Here is a 27,205-nt window from a genome sequence, read left to right as displayed (position 1 = left end):
TCTTATTATGCTATGTGTGATGTGATTTTCCCTGTGGATTATCCTGATAGAACTAATATGTTTCCGGAATTTGAATTAAAACAGATTAAATACCTGCAAAGGAGTGCACTACAGATTTTGTTTTCTCTTCAAATCTCAAAAATAAGGAACTGTTTCAAAAAGACAACTGAAAGTACCAAGAGAGAAAAGAAATAAGGGCAGTACCACAAATAATCAAAACAATCTGGTATTCCAGATATTTAACCTCAACCTCTCCCCTTTTTTTACCCTCAGTAAAGCAGGGATGTATTTTGACTGTCTCTAAAAGCAGTAAAACCATATTCTCAGCTTATGGATGTTTGTGTATCAGGATTCCAACTGAGAACTTTAGTGTAATCAAATCCATTACATTATCATTTTGGCATTTTAATATCAGGGGGATCATAAGAAATGACCCAATGCTACAAGGTTTCATTTGTAAGGCTGTGCACAACGTAGAATTATCTGCTATGACATTTGATAACTCAGGAAATAAACCAACTTGTTAGTAGTACAGTTCTGTGTATCCTCATCAATTTCACGTTCAAGCATTTGTATATCTGAAAACTTTCAGCAAGTGAAATTAAAAAAAACCCCAAACATCCATTGCAACGTGTCCTTGTTCAGGAGTACAGAAAACCAAAACAAGATGTTTTTAATGGTATGTGACATTGTAAGCAATTTAAGTCTTGAGCATAAGTTGAAAGGACACTTTAGTTTAGGATTTTAGATTTTTAGCTGAAGTGTAGGATAACCACATGATGCTATTGTTGCTCAAATAGTGAAGAGAAGCCTTGTGTCCATGTTATTCTCAGAAGAACCTAGGCTCCTATTTTCCTGTGCACGTGAAGGAAGCTTTCCACTGGAGAAGGCTGTGCAAAATGTGCTTTTCACTGTCAGGCTGTGATGCTCTTCCTAGCCAGCCAAGCAGAACCGGTACCTGATTTGTAGACAGACTCATGATGCCTTCACCACTAACCCCTTTCAAAAAAAAACCAAACAAAAACCCCCAAACACCGTATCCAGCTATCCAGCAACATTTTTACATGTGCTTCAAGAGAAAAGTGGAATCAGGCATTGGTGGGCCAGGCACACAGTTTGCAGTATGCAGACGTAGATGATTATCAGCTGTCATGGTAACACCTTCATTTACTGGGATTCTGTCCTCAGTAATTCAGCAGATTTGTAAAAGGCCAAAAGATGCATAGATCCTAATTCTCAGGTCTGCCTTCTAGTTCTCCTTGTTTAGGGATTTATTTTTTTTGTCTGCTTGTTCAATTTCTGTGTGATTTCTTCTGTAGGTTTCAGCAGAATATATACATATGCACACATACAACTACATATGTATGTGTATTGTTTTGTAAATGTTCTCAGTCATGCTTTCTTCTGCTTTGCATCATTTACTCATATACCTTCCATGTTTCTCATTTATTTTTTGCGCAATTAAACCTTATAATAAATTATTAAATATAACCTGACAGTGACAGAGTCTTCATGTTTTGTTTTCTTCTGGGCATGGGGGGAGTGGAGGGGCTGAAGGAGTGGGGAAGGAGAGCAGGGACTACACTTCAATTCCATCCCCAAACAGAAAACACTGAAATTATTGTGGTGAGTGGCAAGAAGCCTGCAAAACCACAAAGCTGTCAGATACCAAGCTGCTATTCATACTTTTAAATCAAGGTTCAAGGAGCCCTGATACATTTGCTTTTGTCAGCTGAATAGTACTGTTTGCCCGGCAGCAAAATAACACCTCCTGTGTGGAAAATCATGGGTATTTATTATTCTATAGAGTTCTCAATTTGAGATGCAAAAACCATGAACGAAGACAACATCAAACACATTTTTTTTCTCACCCTGTCACATAGGCTTCTCATACACATAGATTTCTCAGACCAAATTAACTTTATGTAAACATATGCAGCTCCATTCTACATATCAGAGCCGTTCTAAAATTGATACTTAAGAGTCCACCTACTAGGTAAAAGTGTTTCAATTGCAGAAGGACAAATAGTCTCTAATCCTGCATATGAACTAAGGGGTAGGGTAACTCTGCAGGCTGCAATACAGCACCAACACAGCCAGGGTCACGTCACTGTCCTGCCAAAGCAGCCCAGGCAGTGCCCAGCACAGACAGTTTGACCTTCCACGTCTCACCAGCACAGAGAAAATAAAGTCTATGCTGCAAATAAAAGGCCAGTGCTTTGATTACTTCATTCTTAAGAAAGAACCAAATCATCTTTTCTTATGTTTGTGTGAGATGTTTGTGCAGTTGGCATAAATCTCCTCTGTCTGCCGGAGTGATGATTCTTCTCCTCTTCTTTCTCTGCTGTGTATGCCATGAAAATTGGATCTTCCATAACTGTTAGAAGGAGGCTAGAAGAACATTAAAAAGGAAAAAAAAAAAAAAAAAGAAAAAGTTGAAGAACTTTTCTCAAAACAGCTATGCTTTGAAAAGGAGAAAAATGGCAATTTTTCTTCAGATGCTGATTTATTATGGGGAAATATTAAACCATCAATAAAAATGGTTATTTGTCTTCTTGTTTTCTGTGAATACATTTCAGATTCAAGTCATATGAAAAAAAGAAGTTGCAGCTTGAATATGTTTCCCAGCTGTCCCACATCTGGTCCCTGGCAAAGCACCAGAGAAATGCCCCCTTCCTCTCATACACACACTTCAGATATTGATGCAGTCTCTCCGACATCAATCTTAAAACATGAATTGTTCTGAAGCTATTGACTGTGTTAAGAGTTAGTCATGTCATTAAGACAATGTAATGTTACAGTGCCTGAGTGAACTGGCATGGGAGGGAAGGTGTTTTCTGAAGCAAATGGCCAGTCCCTAGCCTGTGGTCACTCTAGGAAGCTTCATCCTTGTACAAACAGTGATCCAACAGTCAGAATGAGAGAAGTCGGCTTTATAAGCACATATTGACAGTGGAGCTTACCACCAGATCATACAGGAGTGAGATCTGAGAGGAGATGGGTGGAAAGCCAGAGTCTCACATCCACTGTGAAACATGCATTTCCCTGGACACAACCCTGATTTAGGGTGTGAAGAGACAAGACAGAAGCAGTGAAATTGGCTCCTGTCTTTCCACTTCTAACCTTCAGGGCTTGAATAGGATTATTAAGAGGGAAAAAAAGAAGACTCAGTGTTCCAAACCATTGATTGTTACAATACAACAACAACAAAAAAAAAAAAAAAAAAAAAAAAAGGAGATGTACTGAAACAGCTAGCCCAAAGAATTATAGTGAAGCTGAACTGGAAAAAACAGATAAGACAAAGGGTATCATAGAATATAATTTTTTGCCTCAGGTTTACAAGTGATGACTTGAAGAAAAAAGACATTAACAAGACGCAAATAATAAAAAAGGCTATCAAACCGAAAGAGCTAATTTGTTAATAACATGGAACAGAGTAGTCTCTAAATGTAGCTGTAAAGGATTAAAGGATATTCATCAAAAAATAATGACTAGTAGTAATCATATTTTAAAATCTTCAATTTTTCCTGTCTATATAGTTTAAGATTAGACTGTAAGATTCAGAGGATATAAAAAGCAGACATAGAAGAGAAAGATCTTAATAAATATACAGTACAAACCATGAGTAAGCTTCATCTCAACAGGTGATCTTACCCAGATCTGAGTGGAGTACAAAGCTTTTGATAAAGCCTCTGTGATCTTCCTCTTCTTTCTGAAGACATATATTTAATCAGAAACATAGTGGAGGAAACTGCATCATACATGATAATATAGTCTAAAATATCTAATTCCAGCATGCAAGAGATAATGCTGGTATTGCTTACTTTCCCACTGAAACCAATAAATACAATAAAAATCCAGGTAGATGTGCAAACTGCAACATGCATGAGATTAGCACTGTGTCATAAAAGCCTGGAAAGGCCCTTTGATTTGGGGAAATACTAATATGTTGCCCAAAATTCCAGCAGCCTCATATATTGTGGTAGGGGAAGGAATACATTTTCTGCTTACTATTTCTTTTCTTTGGAAGCAGAGAGTTTCTGGATCAGACCACTAGAGATATTTGGCAAGGAATACAGCAAACTTAGATAATGGTTTAAATGATTATTTTGGATCCAGCGGTAAGTCTGGAACATAAAATCAGAGGACAAAAAATGCTACAAGATGTAGAAGACTTCAAGATATCACCTGTCCTCTGTGCACAAAACAGGAATAGCAATGCCTAGCTTAATGTTATTCCTGACAAATCACCCTTAACGTGTTGTTTCATCTAATACCACAGTAAGCGTTTAGCTGACAAAGGAACTTGAGCAAGCCATTTGTTTTCCCAGTGTGAAAAAAAGGGAAAAAAACCCCCAGAGAATGTTACTTTTTCATAGGCTATAGAACTGATTTTTTTTTCCAGTTTAAAATTTTGGTGAGAAAATTCAATTTTTACATATACCTTTCTTTTTTCTTTGGTTCTGAGGGGGATAGTAGGATAAGCTGCTAACATATCCATCCTTACCTGCTTCAGCATATTATGCAAATTGATTTGTTACTCACTTTTTGTGACAAGCAGTGGTGATGCAGAAGATCAGTAGGAAATCTAACAGCAAAACAGCAGCAGAAATCCCTTTAGCTACGTAGGTAATAAACCATTTGTGATCCCAAGTTGCTAAAATATGATTGTAATACATATAATTGGTATTTTGTATAAATATAAATCAGCATGAACTTTTTAATGACAAACTAAGCTGAAAAATCAATGATTATATAAAGACATTTTTCCATGACAGCTCACGCTCAATATTCAGACTTTACAGCAATTTCCTCATTTCTAAAAAGCATTTGTTATGCTGAACCAGCTCTTAGGAAAGTTGTGACTGGGATGACCAAAGGTGAGTGAACACAGCACATCAGTATGAAAAAAAAATAGCTATTGTATATGCTTTGTATCATCCTTTTCTATCTCCTTCCCTCACCTGGTGAGAAAGCAGTCCATACATGAGTGACTCAATATACGGTTAATAAAAGTTCTCAGTCTACTCAAATGAGTGTTCTTGGCTAACAACACAAAGCTGTGAGGAGTGGCCAGTACCCCAGAGGGCTGTGTTGCCCTTCAGAAGGACCTCGATGGGTTGGAGAGATGGGGCAGAGAACTGTCTGAAATTCAACAAGGTCAAAAGCAGGGTCCTGCACCTGGAGAAGAATAACCTCCTGCACCAATACGGGCTAGGGGCTGATCTGCTGGAAAGTTGCTCTGTAGAGAAGGATCTAGGGGTCCTGAGGGACAACACGCTGTCCATGAGCCCGCAATGTGTCCTTGTGGCCAAGAAGGCCAGTGGGATCCTGGGGTGCATTAGGAAGAGCATTACCAGCAGGTCAAGGGAGGTGATCCTGCCCTTCTAGTCAGCCCTATTAAGGCCACATCTGGAGAGCTGTGTCCAGTTCTGGACTCCTCAGTAAAGAACAAGAGAGACAAGAGAGACATGGAATTCCTGGTGTGGGTCCAGCACAGGGCAACAAAGATGATCAAGGGACTGGAGAGTCTCTTTTATGAGGAGAGGCTGAGGGAGCTGGGCCTGTTCAGCCTCGGGAAGAGATGACTGAGAGGAGACATCATCAATGTCACAGAATCACAGAATCAGCTAGGTTGCGAAAAACCTTTGAGATGACCAAGTCCAACCTGTAAATCTGTAAGTATCTGAAGGGAGGATGCCAAGAAGATTGATGGATCCAGGCTTTTCTCAGTGGTGCTAAGCAATAGGACAAGAGGCAATGGGCAGAAACTGATGCACAGGAAGATCCACCTGAATATGAGGAAGAACTTCTTTACTGTGCAGGTGCTCGAGACTGGAACAGATTACCCAAAGAGGGTGTGGAGTCTCATTCACTGGAGATATTCAAGAACTGTCTGGACACAATCCTGTGCCATGTGCTCCAGGATGACCCTGTTTGAGCAGGGAGGTTGAACCAGATGACCCACTGTGGTGTCTTCCAACCTGGTCCTGTGGTTCTGTGATTGTAAATGTTGTCCCATAAGAGATACCCAACAATCATTCAATATTTCCATGGGCAGCAAGTCATTTTTCTGAGTATCAGGAAGATCATGTCAGTGCTCAACAGATTTTCTGTTCAGTACTGCACACAAAGGTATCAGTTATTTTCTGCTCTAATTCAAAAAGAAATCTGTTCACTTTTTAACAAAAAAAAAATCACAAAAATTTCTCCCACCTTCATCCCCTTTTTTTAATCACCTAGTATTGTACATGCCTTGATGATGGATGTCAGGAAGTCTGCCCCATTTGTTCTAGCCTAAGAAAAAAGGCTTTCTTTGAAAACTGCAACCTAGGCAGGAAAAGTTAAACTTAGAGTAACTTTACTTAAAATGCATTGATTTCTTTGGAATGGAGTCATATCTTCAAATGAAGCTAAAGAGCAACCTGTAATAACTAGAGGTAGAGACAGACAAAAAAATGGCTTCAAGGTATAAGCCTATTTATTCTTATAGTGCTCGAGTCTGTGGCGAGGTAATACTTATTTTTGAGGTTGGAGGAAATACATGGGAGGAAAGAACAGAGGTAATTACCAAAGTCACACAGGTAATCCATAGCAAATCATTGGTGAACGGGAGCTAAAATCTCTCTTCAGGTGTACTCCCTCTTTAATGTTCTGCTCACTCTACAATGAAACCACAGCTGCCTGAAAGTGCTTCTATTGGAGTAGACAAGAAAGTTATGTGCTTAGTTCACAGGCAAAGGAAAGCAATCAGTATCACTAATGACAGTAATCCCAGCTAACCAGCTGCTGAGCCATCACCAGATGGCTTTCCTCTCTGGGATCAAAAAGGTTCACAGCTTCTTATCTGGCTATCCTGAATACCACATGAGACTTGCTCAGGTACGCCTCTTTAGTATTAATGTGTTCATTGGAAAGGATAACAAAAAATACTGATTACAGAAGAGTCTTATCCTTGAATCCAAGACTATTTTACTGGAAAGAAAAAAGAAAGAAAATTCTCTCAGAAGTTTACACTGCTGAAGGTATGTGACACTATAGAGAAGGCTGCCTGATAACAAAAACCAACACCTTTTGTATTATAACTGCGTATGAAATTACTCTACTGCCAGAATGTTTTCAGCTCCTGTGTACTTTAAATGACAGGATGGTGTATATACTTACATCCAAATTCAGGTAAAATTATAATGTCTTTTTTTTCCAGCTGTTATGCTACCCACCAGAGAAAATCATTGTCTGTGCCAGGGAGTACTTACAGAAATACAAAAAAATCCATCCTATAAGTAACAAGAGAAAAAAATTTAAAATCTTGTATTTGGTTGTCATCAAGGTTGGGTGAATCTGGATAGAGTTACAGATTTCAGCAGCATCCCCACCCTTCAGTTTAACTGCTTCAGACTTCATTTTTCTTTTTCTGAAGTTTCACCTTCAGTTTTATCAGGTCAAGATAATAATCTCTGAGTTAATGAGTTTGAGAGCTGAGATTATCAGCTGTCAGTTAAATTTGGATGAGAAAAATCATTAGATTCCTTTTCTTTTAACTAACAACTCAAAGCCCATATGCCTTTTCTCATTTGAAGTGAGCAAAACCTTCCTTAGGCATTTGTTTTCTTTAACTATACAAAACCTTTTGTAATTACTGACTTTAACATCGCAGTCAAGATTTTGCAGAAACATGTCAGAAGCTCGTCATGTGTCTCTTTAGTTCTTATGTTCTCAACAAAGGTGATATGCTGACAGGAGGTTATTAAGTATATTTTCGGCATCAGTACAATTTCTGTTAAGTATTAGTATTTCTCTGCAAGTTTGTGAAATTTTCTTTGTGGGACACTTTTCAACCTTCAGTGCACCGACTTTGGTTTTGAGGAGGAAGCACTGATGGGCTAAAGAGTTATTTAACAAGAGATTCGAACTGCTTTGTCAAGACCTTCATGTATTTTATCATGTGCCTCGTTGGACTGGCATGTATGGTATCCTAACTGGGTATCACTGAAATAGTTTTCCCCACAGCTGAAAGGCAGATACCCAGCACAAATGCATTCATGCCCAGAGAATGGCAGTTGGTTGAATAGAGACCCACAGACATGGTTTAATATCTTGCATTCACACTGAATGACTTCATGAAGGAAGAAGGAAGCTAATTTCACTCCTGTCCTGGTTCTCCTCACCCCCTTACTGCAGTTCTTACCTTCTGTCTGTTTCCCATGGCCCAGAAGCACTGCTGTCTCCTTTCAGCTCTCAAGGAATGTATGATAACCCCCAGTGACTGGACAAGTAGTTCCCTGCTTTTCATCTGGATGCTAATGAAGATTATCCTGCTGTACTCAGCCTTGGTGTCATCTCACCCTGAGCACTGTGTGCAGTTCTGGGCCCCACAAATTTAGAAGGATGTGGAGGTATTTGAATGTGTCCAGAGGAGGACAGCAAAAGTGGTGAAAGGCCTAGTACAAACTGAAATGTAATTCTGACCCCCTAAACGTACATGTAAATACAACTACCAACCCGTTTTTCAGATCTAGTGGGACCACACAAAAACATGTTTGTGTTTTACTTTGCCAAGAGAACTTGCTACACTGCTTTCTGCTAAAGCGAGAAAAAATTCAGTAAGTCTTTCTAAAAATGTCAGTGTTTTCAGGAGGGAATAAGTACTTCTTTTTCAGCCCTGCTAATTCTTCAGTCTTTTCATATGACATGTCCCATTCTTTCCCAATCACCTACCAAAAAAATACGTGGATTGCAAGTCTGCTTCCTTTCTTCAAAGACGGTCTCAAAGAAAAAAGCATGGTAAGAAAAACACAGAAAATGGGTTCATATGTGGAATCTGGTGTCATGACTGATCTCCATATTGATAGAATTTTTAGAAGGAAAGATATGGTGAAGAATACATTAGAAATTAATCCAAAATCTCTTGAACATATTGTATAATGATGTAATATGCAGCTGTTTCTGCAAGAGTTGTCCAACAAGAGCTACGCTACAAACACATTGCTTTATGTGTTCCAGGTTTTGAGGTCAAAAAATATTTGCAGAAATCTGATTTTAGCTGTAAATTCCTGTTTCTGGAAAACAACAGTCACAATATTTGGTGGAATAGAGTGGATAATCTTAGGGATAATGAATTGATCTCATGATTTAATTTTCACTAGCATTCAAAAACATTAAATGCAGCATGCTGACTTTTACTGATACTGATGCCTTTTCCTGGTCTTAAAATCAAGAGCCAAACATGGTTAGAAGGGGAAAAGGGATTTGACTTTGGTATTTATTTTAAGGATCCTTAGGTGCACACATCCAGGTCAAATGCACCAAAATGCACACCACAATGCCTGCCTCCCAAAAGATTGGGTGTAACAGTATAGGTTTTACTAATTAGCATATCTATCAAAAATTCCCCAATGAGAGGCTCAAGTGAGCCGCCCTGCCCAAGGAACCTTCCCCTGGATGGTTCTATCTTAGTTTATGGAATGTGTTCTGGAGAGGACCTTGGGGTCTGGGGCACACTGATCCCTAACTATGAAGCTTCTAAAATGTTTAGTCTCAGCTTGACAAACAAGTCTAAGAATGTAGGCAAAAAGCACTAGGAATACAGAAGTTGTAAAAAGGTATAACAGGGGTATAAAAGAAAAGGCAAAAAATCTTCATGGCATCAATACAACTACAAGAACTGCTCTCATGATGCTTGAATACCTATTCCTTCCTGTCCCTTTTTTCTTAACAAGAATTCCATGCTGTTTTTCTTTGCAAAAGTACATTCACCATTAGACAATAAGCAAGCTGCTTCTTTCTACCATGCCACCTCTCAGAATCAGCAGTTTTTGGACTGTTACTTCTTCTGAAAATAATCCTGTGCTCTTAATACAGCCTTTCACCTAAGATTCCTCCTCTTCAAAAGTTCTTGAGGTCCTCTCAGCAACAGCTTAAAAAAAAAAAAAGGGGTAATCTTTTCTCTTATTCTCTCAACCCAAAACCTGAACAGCAGCTCTCCTCCTCTCCTCCTACCTTCTAGACTCAGTATTTCAAAATAACTCTGGAACTGGGCAAGGCGAGAAGAATTGCTTTACCCGTGCAGAATCACACCAACAGGCTTAAAGCGTTGGAAGAGTTTGGTAGCAAATCTGAGCTGGAAAATGGCTTAGCTGCAATGTTAAGCCACAGAAAATGACATGACTGAACTGGTAGAACATACACAAAAAAAAGAGTGCAGCAAGTTTCTGGCAGCAGTTTGTTTATTCTAGCCACAACTGTTGGATCAAGCAGAGTAAGTCGCTCACGAGTTTGTGAGAGACTTTGCTGTCTGTGTTACAGGGTGCAGTGGGAGCTGATGCCTGGCCTGTTGTTTCTCTCCACTTACTGCTTTTTCCATATCACACTGGAAATGTTAATTGTGTGTTATGAAAAGGTTCCAAATGTTGAAGAGAAATAATAGGAAATCCTTGATATTTCACTTTCTTTGCAATTAATGAAAACTCAACAAAATGCACTTAATAATACAGGGAAGGGGCTTAAAAGGGTTACAATGGAGCGTTTTCTGAATCATACTGTACTTCATATTCTTTAATGTGTTCATATAGTTTTTTCTCCAATAAACAGCCATAACTATGCTGCCGTTGCTAGGGCTAAAAATCATAAATTGAATTTGTTTCAAGAGCAAAAGAAGCATGGGAACTAAACTCTCTTCTTTTGGAGAAGAAATAGTTTGTGTAGGTAGAACTGATCATTCTGAAGGTTACTGTATGTTTTGCAACTATATGTTTTCATTTTGGTGTTAGAAGCACTGCACTTGGAGTAAGAAGAAAATATTTCTATTGTTCTACAATTAGGACATACTTGATTATATCGATATAGTCAGGATTTTGAAATTTGAATGTTTAAAATTGTAAGGGATGAGGACTTTTTGTCCTGTTTCCTGTATTTTTATCACATTCTGCTCATTTTCATGGATTTTTGTGGTTAAGTATTCACAGTAAAGCAGGTCATCATGTTTTTTCCCAAGCACATTCTCCACTTCCCAATTAACCATATTGCAGTTTAAACATATTCTGGAGTTTTGCACCCCATGCCACAGCACTGCCAAATATTCATGCATCACCAGGAACAAGGGCAGAGCAATGAAAGCTGGACTGAATGCTGCAACAGAAGGAGGTCTGGGGTGGTGCAAGGATCATGTCTCTAAAATGCATTCTACAGAGAAGAAGCAAAACCGACTCTTTTTTTCTTTTTTTCTTTTTTTTTCTTTTTTCTTTTTTTTCTTTTTTCTTTTTTTTTCTTTTTTTCTTTTTTTCCTTTTTCTTCTCTTTTTCTTTTTTTTCTTTTTTTTTTTTTTTTTGAGTCATAACAGAAAATAGAGGTAAAGGCGGAATTCAACCCACAGTTTGAGAAATTTCAAGTGTCTGTTTGTTGGGACATGTAGCTCCCATTATAAGCAAACTGTGACAATAGTAACAGCAAAACCTAGAGTGCTTCTCAGCTCCCCAGGAGGAAACCCCTTACCTGAATAAGGTGGAGCCCAGTTTACAAACGTCTACATTTTCATCTGTGAGTGTGCTCTTTGCCTTTGTTGGAGAACAGGTCTTATACCTGAGGCTCTGCAGTACAATGTGCTGATGGGAAATTCTCCTCGTGCCTTCTTTGGGAGAATGCCCACCTCTTCTTGCAAACTCAGGCAGTCATTCCCCTTCCAAAGCATCTCCTTCTTCTAAGTTATATGAGGAGCAGCTGAAGGAGCTGGGGTTGTTTAGCCTGGAGTGAAGGGGGATCACAGGAGACCCTATCATTCTCTACAACCACCTGAAAAGGCTGTATCCAGGTGGGGGTTGGTCTCTCAGGCAATAAGTGACAGGACAAAAGACTCCCTCAAGCTTCACCAGGGGATGTTCTGGTTGGACATTAGGAAAGGTGGTCAGGCATTGAAACAGTCTGCCCAGGCAGGTAATGGAGTCACTGTCCCTGGAAGTGTTCAAGAAACAACAGGAATGACTTAGTTGACAAGGTGGTGCCCAGTCAAAGGTTGGGCTTGATGATCCTGGTGGTCTTTTCCAGTCTAAATAATTCTATGATTCTATTCTATTCTGTGATTCTTAACATCAAACCAGTTTCTCACAAACAGGTCTAAAATCCTATAATGAGATCAGACAAGCTTAAAACCCAGCTTATTTTTGAGCAAACAAGATTTATTGTTAACTTTGCTATCTTTTACATGCTGCTAATTGGAATGTGGTATTTAAATAAATTCTCACTTGTTATTGAAGAGTTACTTTATTTGGGTCAAAGTACTAATGTCTCAGAAGGTCCTATTTTGAAAACGTTTACTATTTTCTCCTTTACTTACCAGCCACAGTAAAACTCATTACCTGGTTTTTGTTTCTCCCAGCAGCTACACGGGACTACATTGCAAAGTCAGAGGCTGTAATGTTTTGAAAGACAATCCTGGTCAGAACAATCCACTGGTGTATGTTCTTTGAAATCTGAACCAAAGCTCTGCTTTCCTGACAAATTGCACAGAATGACAATATCTACCCAATCTGCTTTAATCCTTTCCCACATTGCTCACTGCACTGAATCTCCAATTTTATAAGGGCAAGTAAAAAGCAACATTTCCTCCTGGCTTGGTAAACATGGGATTATTTTGTTTCTCAGACACTTCAAAAGCATCTGTTGAAAAACACAAAACCTAAGAAAAAACCTGCTGGTAATTCATTCAAGGGAAGTTTAGTATCCACAATTCCAGTACGTCAAATATTAATGAAATTGACTTACAGCAGAAAGATCATTAAATCATTTGAAATGCTGAAAAATATAATTTATACCTATCTATGATTGACTATATTTTTTGTGCACGTTTAGACAAAACAGTCTTTATGGAGCTTTGAGTCTGTGATGACATTGCAAGAAGGCTATTTCTGTAAACTTTGAGTACATGAATGTTCTATTAGCAGTTTCAGCAAATATTCAGCAGCATAAATTAGGGGGCCAATCTAATTAAAGTTGGCATAGTCTTGTTCTTCTTCTGCACTAGTTATAATAGGAAAATGGTTTGATGTGACCCTCAGGACATGCTTTAGTAAATTATGTTCAAAGACATTCTAGCCTAAGAACTGAAATTCTCCCATTCATAAACCTCACACCACTTGAATTAAAAAAAAATTCTTATCCATTCACTCTTCTTGGGAAAAACCTGTGTGATAGTCTGTTTGTGGTATGAAAGAAGACTTCCAGACAAATTCAAGGCTTCAACCACATAGAAACCATAGATATATCTTAAATAATTTTGACTAAAATGCCTTTGCTCTGAGTTATTGCTTTTAGTAATATAATTTACTGTTTACAACTTAAGAAAATAAATGTTTAAAAGTCTGAAATAGAAAGATTGTCAAATACAGAGCCACCTGATTTCTAAAGTCTGCTTTGTAATGCCTGTATCTCATAATTTAGGATGAGCGCCGTCATCTTGCTGAAGACTTTAATGTTGGAAAAGATTAACGATAACACTGTTTTTCTTACACTGTAAAAGGATCAATCTTTCAAGTTCTTTGATGAATTTTTTTTAAATTAGGTGTTTCTAAGTAAAAAAAAGTCACTACTATATATTTTTAATGTGTTTGTCTCTATCTGAGGCAACAACTGGAAGGTAAGTAGGCTACCTAGGAATCAGTGATTCCATTCATGTTGACAGAATGGAGACTCCATTGTAGGAGTCTGTAACTTCAGAGAGTCTCTCAGTCTTTGTGAAACAGTGAGTAAAGAAGTCTAGCCTGCAATTTTTTATCAATGGAATATAGCACAGAAAAATTACATTCCCTCTGCCCTTGGAGACCAGAAATATGATTAAAACATTGACATGTAGAAAGACAAAAGGAACAGTGTCTAATGAGTTTACCTAAAATAATTAATGAAGAACTTGAAGATCCATGTAGACTGCAATCAAGGAGACTGAAAGTTAATAACAGACAAGGATAGAAGAGAGATAAATTCACTAAACCAAACAGAAGGTACAACACGGCGAAGCTAATTAACTCCTTACACAGCTTGCCAAAGACAGCTAAATTTCTATTACTCAAGCTGACTGCCAAGGCTGGATAATCATTTAAGTTATCATGCAAATTCCAGCAAGAATTTGCTCATGGAAGTCTAAGTATTATTCAAATTAGACTGAATGACTGCTTTGATGGGACTCTACACTTACAAAATATGTTCCTTGAAGTGCACTTCCTCAAAATTCACTACATTAAATCAGGTAATTTTTTTCATACCTAGCAGATGCAGATCTGCAGATTCATTCAGATCTGCTAGGGAAGAGGGGTAAAAGAAAAAGTGATCAAAACCTATTCTCACCCTGGAACACCATCTTCTTAGAGGTTAGATCCTTTCCTCAGACCACTAGCTTCCAGCAACAGCCTGCTTTACAATAAACCACGTATTCTTGCCAAAGAAATCTTGCCCTTCCTTGTGCCTTCCTTGTGCCTTCCTTGTGCCCTTCCTTTGCTCTGGTCTTCCACTATGAGCAAGCTCTACTGCTACCCACATTCCCCTCAGGAGCATTGATGGCTCCCCATCTTCTCCTGAGTCCATCCTTGCTGTCCTATTTGTTTTATTACAATACCGTCCTGAACTCCAGGTGTTTCTCCTATGTAAACATGCTTAATAGGGAATTTTGTGTATGATGATGCTACCTGCCAATTACCAGAGCATTCCCACCTGACCCAAATGACAGGTCACCCAAAGGACCTTATAACAACCACCCTTCTTCCCTGCTGCTTTGCCATATATTTGCTAGAAAATTGTACATTGCACATATGGTCAACTGGGAACAAAGAGATAAAACATTTTCCACCAAAGTGATGAAAATCCCTTCTGTCTTTAAATTAGTTAGTTAACTCTTGTGTTATAGTTGCCAAACAATATATCCCAGTTGCTCAATAATATATAATATTACAACATTTGTAGTATAGTATAACAGGTACATTACAAAGCTAAGGTTGCCTTGCAAATTCCTTGAAGAATTTCCATATGGAAATCTTGATATAACTGTATAATTTGCAGGTATACAAAAAATAAATGTTATGTTAATAGTAAGAACAAGGTACAAACAGCCAAATTAAAACAGAAACAGTTTGGAGATTCTTGGCTGCTTTACATTCTATCCTAACTATTTTCAAACACAGATATCATGACTTTTTGTTTGTTTGTTTGCATATATATTTTATTTGAAAATATGCAGCAACATTAATGCATTTTCACTCTTGATGAATAATGAAATGTCTCCCCTTATTACAGTATGGTACCTTGAACAATTTATATGATTATGTAAGGCACAAACAGTGGCAAATCAGGCCTACATAGTTCTAATTAAATCTTCTAAGTACACTTAAGTATTCTGGGCTTTTGTTTTAAGCAATTGTCCCATTTTATTTTGACAGCAGCATCATCATAGTTCTTTCATCCTCCTTCTCTGTTCAATCACTTACTTTATTTAGCACCTTTCTAAACACAGTTTCTTTGCTTTCAGCCTGGTATGTGTGGGATGAAAACCTCCCGCTCTGAGAAACACTTCTATGGGAAAAAAGTACACCCACACACCGTCACCCCTGCACACACACAGCTCAAGGTGACACGCCATGTGTGAACATTTCAGAAATGCTAAATAAAAATTTATATTGCATCTGATAAAAATAGACTTTGCCTTCCTGCTGCTCATTCCAGACTCTGCCACTGCTGCCTGCTCTGCCCATGGTCAGGTTATCTTGCTTCCTGAACACAAAGTAGGAGGAGGTGACAGCACTCAGGATAGGTCCATAGGCCTCTCCTTAGTGAGGAAGTGCTTACATGCTTGTTATCCTCCACCAACCTCTTGGCAGCATGTTATCTCATCATATTTTGCAGTTGTACCTATGTCTATCTGATATTAGATATTTAAAGGAGAAAAAGTGCAAGCGTTCATATTTTTTAAATATATAAGCTTTCAATATTTTTCTTGGAAAGCAAATATCAGAAATTTAGAGGTATATTTCTATGTTAATGACCTATGCTGTCTCAGAGTGGATGGAGAGAAATGCTATGCTGAGACACTGCATGTCACAGCCTGCCTGTATGTGTGCACTGCATTTGTGCCCAGCTACTCACACCTTCTGCAAGGCTCTTCAGAGGCAGACGACAGGCAGAGCAGAGGATATCATGGTTTAAGCCATAAAGAAGGAAAAATGCAGGGGACAGGGGAAGGGAAAGGGTGTGAAAAATCAAGCTGCATCCTAAGGATGACTACTGGAACCCGTGTTTCTCAAGAATGAAAGCCACAGGCAATAGACAGGGTACGAACCCAAGCTGCCCAGCCCCAGAAGTCATATAACACCCAGGAGTGTAGCACGAGTATTACACTACCAGGAATTTGCTGTCTGGCTTCTCAGATCCTAGTTATTACTTTGAATGGATTGTTTTATGGGCTGAAAATATATTGGAGAAGAAGGAAATACATAGTTTGTTTCATAATGAGGTTGTTATGCAGCTTGGTACCAGGTAAGAAAATGGAAGAAATCAATATATTATCAGTATTTTTTACGAAAAGTTTCCTTCACGTTTCTTTTTGTCCTTATTAAGTTCTAAATTATATTCCTGTCTTACAGGCCAGCTGAAAGAAAGGTTCATCATTAGAAATATAAGCAGCAGCAGAAGCTTTTGCAGATAGGAACATTTCAGACATTAAATAGTAATCATCCGTTAGTGATTTCCTTTAGAGTATTTGGAAGTTTAACTACCTGAATCTGTAATTCCTTTTATTTTCTGCTTTTCATAGCCTCTGTTCATTCCATAAGTTAACTTGTATTTCCCCAAATAAAATATTATTCAGTCTATCCTAGACAAATTAAAACTATCTCTTGAACTGTGAATACTTTAAAGCTGTCACTGTAGACTTTCTATTTTCCCATGCAATTGCATCCTGTGATGATTTCCAAATTGCATTATCTCAGAATTTCATCCACCACATTTACAATGTGGGAAACAAAAACCAAAGTTGCAAAACTCTTAGGTCTGAATTTAACTACTGGGTGTAACAGTAGTTATGTTGGATAGGAGAGATAATACCACACTTTAGTTAAATTGAATTTCCAAGTGGTGGCTACAGTGGCATAAAATTATGGAAGAGTAGCTGAGAAGATGAAGTATGTTTGGCTTATAGAGGTAGCAGAATAGTTGCCCTCAAAAAAAAAAAGTTTAACCCATTAGATTCCACTTGTGCCCCCTTTGCATTTCCCTATTTGTGTAGGCATAACTGGAATAGTAATCCTTGTGCCCTGTTTTCTTGTTTTCAGGGGGTTTCCTGTCCATATAATTGCACACCATTTGTTTGTCAGCCCTGTCCACTTCCTCGCTCACATGTGGGTTGTCTCACTTTCCTGTTGCAGCTCCCCTCACCAATCTGTTAAGGATGCTTTTTCCCCTGGTGCTCAGGTGGATCCTGTCTCCTTCTAGCATTCCTTGATCAATACAAAAGCCCATGGTGATAAAAAGCAACATGTTGTTGACACCAGCCATGCAACTCAGTCTTGGCCTGCAGAATTGTCCTCTTTTCCCAGGACTTTTCCCTTCTTCAGCAAAATCAAGAAGTGGCTTGTGTCCTTGATCACGCCCTCTAGCACCATGCAGTCATGCCTGATGTGCTCCAGCTCCCTCCTGGACCGGTCTTTGGTGTACATGTGAAAAAGCAGCAGGGCAAGCAAGCCTCAGCAGTCTCACTGCAGCACCCTAAAGTCTACCCTGGCAAGCACCAGATCTCCCCAGAGAGCAGGATGGGTCAGAAGATGAACAGACAAGAAGTGAGAGTCATCCCCAAATTATCACAAAACAGATGGAGGTCAGATAACAGCTATAGTAGCCCAATGACACATGTTCATCAAAGCAATGCTCATATGGAACATGTAAAATAAGCCTTCTAATTTTATCTTACTTTGATAAAAGCACAGCCATCCTCATGGGTACTGAATTACAATTTCTTCCTTAACATAGCACATTCCAATGCAAACAAAGTAACCAAGAGTACATAATAGTATCATTATTCTTAGTAACTAACTGAAGATTCAAAATGGTAAGAATTAAAAAGAAGAAAAGAGAAAAAAAAAGTAAAAACAACTCCCCAGAGATGAATAAAAGGGTCTGGATGCTCTGACTGCTAGCCAAATAAAATTGAAAATGTTATCACATTGTCTATTTCCAAAAGGAAAATTTTCTCAAGTATGTCAACAGAGAGTTATATACAAGACAAAAGAGGCATTTTTCTGCTTCATTTAGCAATGGTAAGACCTTATGTGGAACATGACTTCATACTATTTATCTTATTAAAATAAGGTTATACACAAACAGGAGAAAATTCAGATGAGAACAAGAACTGATTAAATCTAGAATCATGAACTGAGAAAAGTTGAAAGAACTGTGTTTAGTGCAGAGGCATCACAGAAGCACAGAATCATAAATGTCTTGGATTGGAAGGGACCTTAAAGATCATCTAGTTCCAACCCCCTTGCAGTGGGCAGAGACAACTTACACTGAACAAAGTTGCTCAGAGCCCCAGCTAGCCTGGCATTGAACATTTCCAGGGATGGGACATCCACAACTTCTCTGGGCAAAAAAATGAAGGATGAAGGCTGGTAACATGATACTTTCTTTCTCTTTTTTTTTTCGAGGACTACAATTAATAAAGTCATTATTAACCAGGCGATATCTAGGTTTGATATAATGGAAAAAATCTCCTTGTAAGGCTGGTTACGTGCTGTAGTATGACCTCACAAGAGTTTTATCCATACATATTCAACACGGGAATTTCTCAGACACATTAAGGATATGCTTCTCCTGCCCCAGAAGGCAGAGATTGATCAGATGAATTTGCAATGTCTCTTCCAGCCTGAGTTTTCCACAATTCTCTAATTCCTTTTGATCTAAGCTTTTCCTTCAGAAAGGAAGAGGAGATATCTCTTGTACTCCCAACTGGTTTGGTTTCTTTCCTTTTAGTGTTTTATACTGAAGGTGTATCCAATTTTTAGTTCATCATAAAAGATAAAAAGTAAGAAAAGCAGCATTTAACAGGTCAATAATCAGAGCAGAAGTGTGAAAAAGGCATCCTCACATGTCTCCATCCTCTTGCTTTCTAATTAGGTGCTGACAATTTGGCTGACACCGTGTAAGATACAGAGATAATTCTGGCTCTGGGGAGCTCAGCATCTAAGAGCCAAAGAATGAAGATCCCTCAGGATTAGTTCTTGCTTCCATGTGCTTTAAAAGTCTGATAATTTTTCACTGTAGACCTATGAATCACATTCTAAATTGAGACAGAGATAAATAGAAATCAAGTTATTTCAGGTGAATAGGGACTTGAAAAAAAGCTATGCAACGTGCTGCTCTTGGCAGGCAGAAGAGCATTAATATAGAAGTAAGTGCTGAGTGGCATGGATATCATCACACTAGCCAAGAATAGAAAAGCTCTGTCTCTGCTATCACAGAAGAGGTTGATCACTCTATTTAAAAAATGGGAGTACTTCATGGTACATCTGGCATTTAAATACTCTATTAATGAACTTCCATTCTTATTCAGAGTTTCTAGCAAAACGTATCCCCTGAGAAAATGGTCCATTGTCACTGATTGACAGAAACACAAATTTACCCACGAATTAAAAAAAAAAAACAAAACAAGCCCCAAACCCCACAATTTCCAATTAAAACAGAAAAAATAATAAAAAAAAGACTTTCCCCCAAAACCAACAAAAAACCCCAACAAATGATGAAACGGAATAATTCACACTGTGGATATAGAAGTCACTAAGAACATCAAAATAATATTTTCACCATTCTACTCAGAGCATAGCACGGAAATTTTAAAGTCAAACTAATACTATTCTAACACCTAACTGAAATGAAATTCCTGAGAAAATAAACAGAGCTTTCCTAGTATATAGAAATTCTTCATAAAATTAACAGTTCTGAAAGTCAAATATACAAACACAGGACAAAAATATTCCAGGTAATTATAACTTCATTTGTTTTCAATGTAAATAAACATACAACACTGTTCTGCCATAAAGGGCAGTTTTTAATTAAATAGTTTATATATCATATAATTCTTGATTGCTGAAGACTTTCGACTTTCCATCAAGATGTGTAGCAAAGGCATGGTGCATAGTAGATCAATATCAGTTTATGATCTCTCTAATGATGTTTATTATATTTTATATTTTAAGTTAAATTTGTATTGTAAATTTGCTTGTCATCTGTTTTAAGATCTCTGATCCAATTTTGGCTGATTGAGTTCTGCATCACAAAGCTCTTCACAAATTTATTTACTTTGCTTCTAAGACAGTTTTTGCCTATGTTGAATCATTTCAGTTTCTGTTAAATTTGAAATAATCAATATTCTAATTACATTTCAATGAAAATTTTAAAACTCTAATTCAGGGACTACTGCATTTTGAAGCAATGCAGCCTAGAGAGCTAACTATTAATAAGGCCAAGTGGTTTTGGAAGGATGTGTGAAGCACATGAAGCCAGATGAACTTATCAGTACTTCTTAATGCGGCATGAGTCAGAGGATAGTTTGTGGTTGTGTAGGAGGCATTAATACCATGGTCTGGAAATGGGAAAACGATTGCACAGAACAGCAGCTGACAAAGAAATTCTTCATACTTTCATAAGGGCAAGACAGAAAAGGGTGAGATTATCATTATGGGCAATGACAATAGAAAGTTATAACCAAGTAGTAATGGTACATCATGTATCATCACAGATATGAGAGTGTAATACGAAGAAAGTTTGGTGTAGTGTCTGTACAGGGAGCCTGAACTAAACCCATTAAGTTCAACACAGCACTGGACCTGGAAGACATCTTGCATGCAAATTATCACTAATTGGGATAATTTAAATTGCCAGATTCGGAACAAGACAGGAATACACTTCAGATTTGAGAAGTCTTAAGTTCTAGATGTACAGATATTAACGGAAATCATATTTTTAACCCAATATTTTTCTGTTGTCCTTGTCTTAGCTTTTCTGTTTATACATCCTCATTATAATGCCTCATGGAGTCAATATGGCTGAAAAACAACAAAGAACTTTCAGGCAGATAAGTGGATGACATGACAAAACCTGAATTTCCTGGCCAGAATAATTCCTTAAACTCTTTTTCTGTAAACTGTTACTTTATTCATACTTTAGAAAAATCCCATCACAGATGAGTAACTCTTGTACTGATGGCTTTAACAGAACAGAACCAAAGGACTGAAGACAGGTCTGGAAAAGGATGAAGTAAACAAATGTATTCATACCTCAAATGACCAAAGGTAAACACATACCTGGACAAATCAGAAAAAGACAACAGACATCACATGAAGAAAAAAAGGAATTTTCCCAATACTTTTTCCAACACCTTTCTAAATTTTATTCAGTTCTTCTTTTCAATGTGCTAAAGACTAGAAACATATCCTTTCTCTGTATGCATTTCTTTGAAAAAGTTAATAGTTTAAAACAAAAGAAAGGATTGCAGGAATTCCTGCTGCTGCTTTGCAGCTGTTAGATACATGGCTGGCAACTGGTGAAATGTCAATTGTTTAATGTGGTTTGAGTGATCACCTGGGATGGAAAGTTAAAGATGCACGTCCATACAGCCCTGTCCAATGGACTGCCCAAATGCACTGGTCTCTCTCCACTCTTCGTTTGAAGTTAAAGTTTCAACACCTGCAGCTTCAAATACCTTTTCTTCCAGGCAGCAAGTGCATGAATTAACATCTTTTAGATGATCAACAATTCCTGTGTGACATCTCCAATTCTAATGCTTCTTCTATTAGTAGTGACTTCAATCTCTGCTCCTCACATTTTACACTGAACTTAAAATCAGTCTTCAGACATACATCCCTAAGCATTGTACACAAGAAACTACAGATCGCTTTTAAACTGTTCATTAAGAATGATGGAATAAAGATACTGACTATTCTTACATAATCAGTATATCTTAGAAAATATGTAAAGAATTCTTTGCTGAAAGTATGAGTTTTGTCTGCTTAGTGCAGGAGGATTTGTGACTCATAAAATGTGGGAACACTGATGGTAAAAAAAAGTCCCTTGAATTCAGTTCTGAAAATTGTTGGATATATGCTCACTCTGCAGGAAGGGAAAAAAAGAAGCCTCAGATTCACCCAGCTGGCAAGTATCTTCCTGTGGGATAACTAGAGTGTTCTTTACCCATACATTCATGTGTAAAAGAGGCAGCACGAACTCTCAAGTTCTTTGCAATTATGGTGAAGGATTTCAGCACTGCATCCACTTGTAAGAATATCCTGTAGCTACATAACGTGAAGTTTCTGTTTCAGTGACTGTAAAGAAAGCATGGATAACATTGTGCAGACTGCAAGGGTTCTCTCTCACCTATTTCAGAAATGCCATAGGAAACCTTCAGCCAAAATTCAAGGCAAAAGGAACAATATATGTCTTCAGATTTTTATTATATATTCTGATAAATCTCCAGGACTAAGTTAAGACTACATCTAGTAAAAAAAAAAAAAAAAAAAAAAAATCACTAGAATAATTGCATCAAAAATTTTATATACGTGGTGATTTATCACCAATTCTAGGGTCTTCCATCTGCCAACAAGGAGGACAATACACCAAGACGAGATCTCTGTAACGAAAATTAAAGTCTCCTGTGTCCCCTAGGAACTCAGGTCCTTATGCCAGCTCAGCCATTTAAATTGTTTTTCCCCTCTCTTTTGTCCCTGATTGAAAAAGAACTGTGCTCACCCTACCCAGACCACAGTGGGGTGAATTGCTGTTCTGTGACCAGACAGCCACAAGGAGAGCCCTAAACAGAATTTCTCCAGTATTATTTTGACTCCTCTTACACTACAAATCTGTTGTGATCTCTTATTCACTCAATAGAGTCTTTATCACATATGAAAGAGTGCCTTTTTATAAAGACACTCTAAAGGGAAATATATAGAGATATTGTCAAAATACTAAGAAAGACATGCTTAATGTTTTTCAAATACCTGATTTCTTTCTCCTATTTCTGTTTTTGTTTTGAAAAGCAAGCCATGATCCCCAACCTTTTTTAAAATCTTGATCTTGTAGTGGTAGGGTTTTGCTACCACTTGAGCTTCTGGATCTAGTGACACTGCTGTGACCATTAGACACTCCTTGAAATCTTTACTCATTAAGCATCAGCACTCAAGGATATGAACTATGCAAATCAGAATCACACCAAATTTACTCACTTGGTATTTGTACTTTTAAAAATTATACAAAGCACCTGGGAAAGCAGAATCAGACTCACGACCTCTGTTGATTACCAGGAATGAAGCATTAGTGCAACTTTGAACAGACTGAGTGCAGAAATATTCATTGTTTTGCAAGACAGAAAAGTTAATCCAAGATACTTTATTCAAATTTATGTAAATGCCAGCAGATATGATTGACATGTGAAGAACATTTCACATTTAGTCTAGTTAAGAAATCTCCATCACGAGCATAATGCCATATGGCATTATTTCCATTTATTTCTTCTATTTCCTTTCAATGGAAATTTTGAAAGCCAGTCATATATTCTACATCTATATTCTGCTGTCAGCTTTCATTGAAGATGATTGAAGATCACTGCAGATTCCTCAATGGCATAGTTACCTGCTCAAGTTGGTGCAGGAATATCTTTGTGTCCAACAGTAACAGGTCATTATAGATAAACCCTGGCAATTTTCAATGCCTTGGTAGCGTGATTTAAATTATAAACCAGACTTCAGTTTTGATTAACACAAAAACCTCAGTAATACCTACTTAACTTTACTGTGCCTATTTACAGAGCAAGCTTAAGTTTCATTTTGAATATGTGCCCACAAAGTTGCATGCTTTAAAGGCAGACACTTCACAGCTTTAGCTTAGCCAATCAATATTTAACACTAAAAGCATGAACAAAGCATTAGACACCATGCAAATCACAAGAAAAAAAATTAGTCTATTAAATTTTTGTTGATTAACTGTTATAAACAGAAGAAACAGATTTTGCAGTGAGTTGTTTATTTGGCTGGGGGACTGCAGATAAATTAATGCTTTTAGAAAAGTAATGACTATTGGGAATCAATAATTTATAAATCCTAACCAAAAAAACCACACTGTAATTGGAAAAAAGTTTAACTACCAATAAAATGATCATTCTAGTATGTTGGCCAGATTTCTTTATTCCACCAAAAAAAGACACCTTAAAAAGCACTTAATATGCCAGGACCTCAATTATTTTTTACGTTCATCTTTTAGAACAAGATCCATATACAGGAAAATTATGAGACTAACACTCAGCTTTCTCAACACTCTTACCCCAGTGAAGAAAAAAAAACACTTTAAAGATGAACATCAATGTCTTAATTTTACAGGTTGGAAGACAAAGAATTAAAAAATATATATGTGGTGTCAGCAGCAAGCTAAAATACTGGCTACATGGATGTGAATTTGAAGTTTACTGTTTATTTAATCATAGCAAGATGTCATCCAGGAGTTAAAATACTTGGTACTGACTAAGGTGCTAGTAAAGTAAGATAAAGCCCGACTGACAACAGTTCTGCTAGAACTACTCCATAAATAAATACCTTCTCTAGATTCTGGTTTTAATAACGTATTTAATTTGCAGTGTAGATTGAAGCTGTAATATTTATCTTCACTGGTGATACACTTCATTCTTTTCAGATCAGGGTTTATAAAGATCGTGTTTATACATGTCTGTCTACCAGGAGATGAACAGGATTCTTCTCAGAAATCTTGATTCTCTAAATGGAAAAGGATTAATTTCTATTCAAAATTATAATCCCCCTTCATAGTTGATTTAAATAGACATACTTGAAACATGAAGGGTTTGCTGTTGATTAAGGTTTCATTTTTAGTGTGCTCAAACCAAGAGAGAAATCCCACATACTGAGAATACTGAACTCTACAGAATCATTTAAAAAAAAACTTACCTCTGATACAAAATCCACTTTTTGTGTGGTTTACAGGGTACTCACACCTGTAAGGTGATTGCCTAATAGAGGTGTTGGACTGAAGAGGAACATCCCACAGGAAGGTGACTGCCTTGTTTCTTGCATCATTTCAGATTAACTCTAGCAGAGACATCCAGGAACAAACAGCTGATATTGATGCTGCTTTGGCCAGAAAAAGAACTAAATGAGCTTCCAAATCTCTACTGCATCTAACTTTCAGAATTTTATAGAAAATGAACCCATTGTGAATAAGGGCTTTGCATTGCCAGGAGTCAGGTGGGGCTGAACCAAATAAGAGGTCTGTTTTGCTTGTCTTTCAAATGCTAGGAACCAAAATTTCCTTTCAATCTTTTATTTCCTAGCTGGGAAATACAATCAAATGTTGAACGGCATCTATTTTCACTCTGGGGAATGGGAAAGAGGAGTATAATCTTTCTACATTGAGACTAACAATCAACAAAACAATAAGACAAGCTGCTTATCTTTTGAAGGCTATTCCATACACATGGTACATTCTATTCATATGTACATAATGATTCTTCTAAGTCTTCAGGTTTCAGTTGACCCATGTTGAATAGGCACGAATGGAAAATTACTAGAAAAGAGTTCTTTCTCCTCTTAGTCATAGGGTTGAAAGGAAAACCAAACTGGTTGAGTGGTCAGGTAATTACAGAGTTTTCGGAAAGTACATGAACAGCTACACAGAAACTACATGGGCATAGCTAGACCACTTTCTCTCGTTCTTCCCTTTTCTGTTTTTAAAAAAGTTTCCTTTTAAAGAAAAAGTTGCAATGCCAGATGCTCCCTGACTTGGCATAGATTTCTGTCTTGCATATATCTGAAATTTAAAAAACAGTGAGATATTTGATAACCCGAGCAATTTCTATTACTCTGATGGAGCAATTTCTATTCCCTTTTTCAAAATTCCATCTGGGTTAGTTACAATGGAGAAAATGTTAGTTCTAATGGAGATCATCATCTTCCAAGGTGGTCTTGATGAAGGATAAGGACTTGTCCCTATTTTCAAAATAAATTCTTCTATCGTACTTGTCTTTGGTATGTATGCCATAGATTGAATGCAAGACAGCTGTATTTTCCTTATGAGTTACATTTCATCCAGGATGTCTGGATTATCACAGCTTTTTTTTTTTGATACATGCATTGCAGTTTCACTTTCTCAGTAAGCTTTGCAGATGAATCTGCAAACTATGCTTCCATGTTGGCTAAAGCACACACAGAAATTCCATTTCGGAATTAACATAATTAAAAATTAAATGTATAGAGAAGCCCAGAAACAACTTTGGCACACTACAAGCCAAATACTGCAAAAAAAAGTTTGATTAAAAAAACCCCAAAACCTACAAATTATTTTTGCTTCTCATTTGTGAGTATCACTGAGCCATTAAAATTCGTACAAGCCCCACTTGTGAATTGTGATCATAACTGTCGTGATATGATAAAAAAATGAAAGCTGCTAGCAAGGAATAAGAAAGCAACCTTGCTTCCACAAAGCTGGAGGCCATAAATAAAAAGAGGCCATAAATAAAAAGAACTGTGTGGTCCCTCTCAAAGAACATGGAATCAATGACTACAGTGTGACATGATTTTATTCAATCTCTGCACATCAAGTGCCCCTCTCACAGGATATTTTCACTTTTGGAATAGGAAAATCACTACGTGCTTTTTACTTTCACATTCTGAGAAAAACCAGGTTGAAGGCCTCAGTGGAGTTGCAACAGAAATTGTCTAAATTCTAATCAAAATAAATCTCAGAAAAAAGTTTCCATTATTAATGAATCTATAGCAAGATGCATGGATACTATAATAACTGATGAAGCAGGGGTCTTTAGGCTTCATCACCAGAAAAAACCAGAATTTTCCATGCTATGTATCCAAAATGAACTGTTTTTTTTCAGACACCCCAATTCAACATTTATGTATTATTCAGGGAGTACAAAATCTAAAGAGAAGATAAGACAGTTTCTATAGGTCATAAGTCTGTGACTAGTTATAAAAAGTAACATCTTAAGGTTTGAGAATTTATTTGCAATAATATGTCATGAGATATTATTTTGGGATCAAAATTATGCAGCTTGAAAATTCTTGTTCAAAGGTGTAAGAATCCTGAGTATTCATGACTCATACTGAAATTTGTCAAAACAAGCCTCACTCTTACATTTTTAATGGATTTTTCTCGGGACAACTGCAGGAATTTT

At 37.3% G+C, this 27,205-nt stretch overlaps 1 pseudogene; it reads right to left on the bottom strand.

Annotated features, from left to right (window-relative positions):
* Positions 1 to 1,533: 1,533 nt before the first annotated feature.
* Positions 1,534 to 26,207, bottom strand: LOC138104955 (uncharacterized; annotated as a pseudogene).
* Between the last annotated feature and the right edge of the window lie 998 nt (positions 26,208 to 27,205).

The sequence above is a fragment of the Aphelocoma coerulescens genome, chromosome 2, assembly GCF_041296385.1.
Source record: "Aphelocoma coerulescens isolate FSJ_1873_10779 chromosome 2, UR_Acoe_1.0, whole genome shotgun sequence".
Taxonomy (NCBI): Eukaryota; Metazoa; Chordata; class Aves; order Passeriformes; family Corvidae; genus Aphelocoma; species Aphelocoma coerulescens.
This window is presented reverse-complemented; position numbering and strand designations above follow the sequence as displayed.